Below are 6,360 nucleotides of genomic sequence, written 5' to 3' on the forward strand. Positions count from 1 at the left end.
CCTGGGTAAAACATCGTGTCCCTTGTCTCCTGTTACCATCCGCCTAGACGCACAGTTCGGGACCCCCTACCTGAGATCCGCCGGTTTTGACACCGACACGGACCGTCTACGAGACCCCAGTCAAGAACATGCGCGCTGTGGAGGCAGCCGCGGTCGGCCTTGACCAACTCACGGGCGAGGAGCTCAAGGAGCGCATCAGGCAGATGCGCGAGCTCCTCCGCACCGCCAACACCCAGCATGATCGCCTCAACCAGCTCGCCAAGCCGGCGGGGTCCGGCTCCGCCCGCCTTGGCGGACCCGGCGAACTCCTGCACACGGCCTCTTTGCTGCTCGGCGAGGCGCACTCAGTCCTAGGCCGGACCCGGCGCAACCCGGCCGGCACCGCCGCCGACGCTCTGGGCAACGAGCCCGCCCCAGAGACCCAACGCGGACCCGGCCAGCCTGGCCGTCGTCCGGCTCCAGCCGACCCGGCCCCTCGGGGCCTGGCCGCCAGTCGACTCGGCCCGCGCACCATCGACGATGCCGACGCGCGCCACCGCCTCGATCAGCTCGCTCGCTCCATGGAGGTGGAGGAGAGCGGCGCTATCAGGCCGGCGTGTTTCGGCCCACGCATCCGGGAGGAGCCCTTCCCCAAGGGGTTCGTGCTTCCCCGCGACACCCCCAAGTACAATGGGACCGTGAAGCCAGAAGAACTGGCTCACCGACTACACCAAGGCCATTGGCATCACCGGTGCCAATCGTCGTCTCGCTGTGCGCTACGCACCGCGCATGCTCCAAGGATCGGCTCGCACATGGTTGAACAACTTGCCGATGGGCAGCATCAACGCATGGGTCGATTTCGAGGAAGCATTTGTCCGCAACTTCATGGGGACGTACCAGCGACCCGGTCACCCCAGTCAGCTCGCCATGTGCGTGCAGGGGCCGACGAAGACCGGCCGCGAGTACCTTGCACGCTGGACCGAGCTCCGGAAGAGTTGTGAGGGCGTCCATGAAGTCCAGGCGATCCAATACTTCGTCAGCGGGTGCCGAGACGGCACCCTCCTCAAGCACAAGCTTCTACACTCCGAGCCGGCCACCATGGCCGCGCTCATGGTGACGGCGGACAAGTACGCCAACGCCGACTCCGCCATGAAGATCCAGGTGGCGCTGGACGAGGCCGGCAAGGCGAAGCCGGTCCCTCCACAGAAGCCGGCCGGCGAAGGCAGCTGGCAGCAGCACCACCAGAACAACACGTGCAAGGCCGAGCAGCCGGCGCAATGTCACGACAACCGGCTCGTCGCGGCCGCCGAGCCCGCGGCGGACCCAGCACTGAAGCGCCGGCAGACCGGCAAGATGGCATGGCAACCCGCCATGAGCTTTGAAGAGATGCTCGACGCCCCATGCAAGCACCACAGCGGCGCAAGACCCTCCACGCACACGCTTTGACAGTGCGCCATCACCAAGCGCATCATGAGGGGCGATGTCCCGCCTCCTCCAGCTCTGGGCGCGGGACAGCCGCCTCCGCCTCCACCGTCGCCTCCCGCCGGCGGCGCGATGCGGAACGACGCCTACCCAGACCAGAACGCGGCCTATGTTGTCTTCACCAGCCTCGGCAATGACAAGCGCAGCGAGCGCCTCCTTCGGCAGGAGATGAACACCGTCGTCCCGGCCAAGACGGATTTCATGCATTGGTCGGAGCGCCCGATCACCTGAACCGGGAGGATCACCCGGCAGTCATGCCAAGTCCGGGTGGATACGCCCTTGTCCCCAACCCTACCATCGTCGCGCGGCGCACATGCAAGTTCTCCCGAGTCCTCATCGACGGTGGCAGCAGCATCAACATCCTCTACCGTGACACGATGACCAAGCTCGGCCTCAAGGCCGAGGACCTGGAGCCAACCCGGACCGTCTTCCACGGCATCGTACCCAGCCTCTCCTGTTCACCCATTGGTCGGGTCTGGCTCGACGTCCTATTCGGCGACAGCAGCCACTTCCGATGTGAACCGATCTGGTTTGAGGTGGTGGACCTATCCAGTGCGTATCATGCGCTGCTGGGCCGGCCCGCGCTCGCCAAATTCATGGAGGTTCCCCACTACGCGTACCTGAAGATGAAGATGTCAGGTCCCAAGGGCCTCATTACCATCATCGGCGACTACCGCAAGTCTCTGGAGTGTGCCCGAGACGGTGCCAAGCTGGCCGAGTCGCTGGTCATTGCTAAGGAGCGGCGCCAGCTCGACCGGATCATCGTCCTGGCCGGCGAGGCCTTCGACGCGTCGATCCCGACCCTGGACCCGGCCGATGAGGCCGCCTTCAAGCCCTCCAAGGAAACCAATAAAGTGAAGTTAAACTCGGAAGACCCCAGCTGCAGCAAGTATGTTGTCGTAGGCGCCCGCCTCGACAACAAATAGGAAGGCGAGCTCGTCGACTTCCTCCGTGAGAATCGGGATATCTTCGCATGGACCCTCATAGACATGCCGGGTATCCCGAGGAAGTATGCCGAGCACAAACTCCACGTCCGCAAGGACGCCAAGCCTGTCCGTCAACCCCTCCGTCGATTTTCCGAAGAGAAGAGAAGAACCATTGGTGAAGAGGTCGCCAAGCTCTTGGCGGCCGGCTTCATAATGGAAGTGTTTCACCCTGAGTGGCTGGCCAACCCAGTCCTCGTCCTAAAGAAGAACAAGACCTGGCGCATGTGTATCGACTACACCAGCCTCAACAAGGCCTGTCCCAAGGATCCGTTCGCCCTCCCGCGGATTGACCAAGTCATCGACTCGACCGCCGGGTGTGAGCTGCTATCCTTCCTAGACGCCTACTCCGGTTATCACCAGATCAAGCTGGACCCGGCCGATACCCTGAAGACATCCTTCATCACGCCCTTCGGAGCGTACTGCTACATCACCATGTCGTTTGGGTTGAAGAACGCCGGCGCCACCTTCCAATGCTGCATGCAGAAGTGCCTGCTACCGCAACTCGACAAGAACATCCACGTGTATATGGACGATATCGTGGTGAAGACCAAGCAGCACCTCACGCTCCTCGATGATCTGAAGGAAACATTCGCCAACCTCCACGAATACAAGGTCAAGCTCAACCCGGAAAAGTGCGTCTTCGGCGTCCCAGCCGGAAAGCTGCTCGGTTTCCTTGTCTCGGAACGCGGCATCGAGGCAAACCCGGAGAAGATCAAGGCCATCGAGCGCATGCGCAAGCCAACCCGGTTGCGCGATGTCCAGAAGTTCAGAGGCTGCCTGGCCTCGGTCAGCCGGTTTCTAAGCCGGCTGGGCGAGAAGGCACTGCCCCTGTACCAGCTAATGAAGAAAACAAGCCCGTTCGAGTGGAAGGGCAAGGCAGACGAAGCCTTCCAAGACCTCAAGCGCATGCTCTCCACCGCACCCGTCCTGGCCGCGCCGACCGACAAGGAGCCGCTGTTGCTCTACATAGCCGCGACCTCACGGGCGGTCAGCACGGTGCTGGTGGTCGAGCGGCCAGAGAAGGGCAAGATCCAGGCCGTCCAGCGCCCGGTCTACTACCTGAGCGAGGTGCTCTCCACCTCCAAGCAGAACTACCCGCACTATCAGAAGATGTGTTACGGCGTGTACCTCACCGCCAAGAAGCTGAAGTGGTACTTTCAAGAACATGCCGTCACCGTCGTCAGCACGGCGCCTATCGGAGAAATCATTGGGTGCCGGGACGCCTCCGGCCGGGTCGCCAAGTGGGCGATCCAGCTAGCCGGCCACACCATCCTCTACGAGCCCTGCACCACGATCAAGTCTCAGGCCCTGGCCGATTTCCTCGTCGACTGGACCGAGACCCAGTACCTGCCGCCGCCTCCCGACTCAACGCATTGGCGCATGCACTTCGACGGGTCCAAGATGCGACTCGGCTTAGGGGCCGGCATCGTACTGTCATCTCCGAAGGGTGACCGACTCCGCTACGCGCTCCAGATCCACTTCGCCGCCTCCAACAACGTCGCCGAATATGAAGCCCTTGTGCACGGCCTCCGGCTCGCCAAGGAACTCGGCATCCGGCGCATCCTGTGCTACGACGACTCGGACTTAGTGGTGCAGCAGTGCTTCGGCGAGTGGGACGCCCGCGACTCTAACATGGCAAGCTATCGCTTTCTCATCCAGAAGCTATCCGGATCCTTCGATGGCTGCGAGTTCCTCCACGTCCCGCGCGCGGAGAATGAGGCAGCCGACACACTCGCCAAGATCGCCTTGTCACGTCAAGCCACCCTGTCCGGCATCTCCCTCGAGCACCTGCGCAAGCCATCTGTCAAGCCGTCGCCGGACTCCGAGTCCATCCATGTCCCAGAAGACCTGGCCACCCTGCAAGCCGGCCCGAGGACTGCTCAAGCCGGCCCGGGGACTGCTCAACCCAACCCGGGGGCTGCTCAGCTCAACCCGGCCACCATCACCCCGGACCCGGCCGTCGCCGTCACCAGCCCGGGGGCTGCTCAGCTCAACCTGGCCACCATCACCGCGGACCCGGCCGTCGCCGTCACCAACCCGGGGGCTGCTCAACCCGGCCCAGGAGCCGCCGACTCGGAACCCACCCAGGTGGCCATCTTCACCGCCATCACGGCCCCATCTTGGGCCCTGCTGATATCAGAATGGCTGGAGAACGGGGTTCTCCCCATGGACGAGACCGAGGCTCGGCAAGTTCAGCTCTGGGCGTCCGCCTACAGCATCATCAACAACGAGCTCGTCAAGCGCAGCTCTACCGGCGTGTTCCAGCGCTGCATCGAGCAGGACCGCGGCATCCACATCCTCCTCGACATTCACCAGGGCGAGTGCGGGCACCATGCCGCATCTCGATCCCTTGTGGCCAAGGCATTCCGCCACAGTTTCTACTGGCCAACGGCCCTAGAAGACGCCGAGTCGCTCGTCCTCAAGTGCGAAGGATGCCAGCGCTTCAGCAAACGCAGCCACCAGCCGACGTCAGCACTCCGCACCATCCCGATCGCCTGGCCCTTCTGTCTGGGGACTCGACATGGTGGGACCCTTCAAAACCGCTTGAGGCGGCATGACGCACTTACTAGTAGAAGTGGACAAGTTCACCAAATGGATCGAGGCAAGACCAATCAAGAAACTGGACGAACCAACAACCGTCCGGTTCATCAAGGACATGGCGGTGCGCTACGGCATGCCGAACATCATCATCACCGACAACGACACCAACTTCGCCAAGGGCGCGCTCGAGCAATACTGCTCCGTCTCCGGCATCCGCCTCGACCTGGCCTCCGTGGCACATCCGCAGTCTAATGGGCAGGTCGATCGGGCCAACAGACTCATCCTGTCCGGCATCAAGCCGCGACTCGTCGAGCCACTCGTCCGCTCACCCGGCAGTTGGCTCGACGAGTTGCCCGCGGTTCTCTAGAGTCTGCGCACGACACCAAACTGGTCGACCGGGTTCACCCCTTCCTCGTCTACGGATCCGAACCCATCATCCTGACCGAAGTCGAGTTCGACTCGCCGCGCGTCATGATGTACACCGAAGCAGAAGCAAGAGAAGCACGCGAAGACGGTGTCGACCTGCTTGAAGAGGCGCGCCTTCTGGCACTTAGCCGCTCGGCTATCTACCAGCAAGGCCTGAGGCACTACCACAGCAAAACGATAAAGCCTCTCGCATTCCGTGAAGGTGACCTCGTCCTCCGACTCGTCCAAGAGCAGGCAGGCCAGCACAAGCTGTCCTGTCCATGGGAAGGCCCGTTCATCGTGAGCAGGGCTTTGCGTGACCGCAACGCCTACTACCTCATCGACGCGCGCAAATTGAATAAGCACAAGAGGGACACCGCCGGCGAAGAAACAACCCGGCCGTAGAACGCGGAACTCCTCCGTCCATTTTACAATTAGCCGAACGAATGTATGTATCAACGCCTTTTGTAACCATATGAAACTATGGGGTCCCCAAAGGAGACTCGGGGGCTGCCTTTTGCCGAGCAATTTATTGCGTCCATATTTCACACCACTTTACTACCGAACCCGGCCGTCGGCTCAACAAGCTCGACCCGGGGGCTCGGGGGCTGGCCGGCTTGATCATCACCCCGCCGCTTCACTTAGTGATTCCTGATAAGTTAGGATGCCGCGGCCCCCCCACTTTGCCCTAAAACTGCAGATCCAGCTCTGGCTGACGGCAGGCAAGCACAACGGGCTAAAGCTCCCCTACGATTCATACACTAAGTCAAAGCCGCCGGGTCGACCAACCCGGCCCGACGCTCATAAACTAAGTTAGCCGCACGACCGGCTGCTCACCAACCGGCCTAGCTGGATTGTCGCCAGCCGACCTAGTGGGTGTTTCGCTCGCGCTCAACGTTTTTAAGGACCCAACTCCTGCAGCCGCCTCTCGAAGAGCCGAACTCCTTGTCACGAACCGGAGCCTCGA

This window comes from Triticum dicoccoides, chromosome 7B, assembly GCF_002162155.2.
Source record: "Triticum dicoccoides isolate Atlit2015 ecotype Zavitan chromosome 7B, WEW_v2.0, whole genome shotgun sequence".
Taxonomy (NCBI): Eukaryota; Viridiplantae; Streptophyta; class Magnoliopsida; order Poales; family Poaceae; genus Triticum; species Triticum dicoccoides.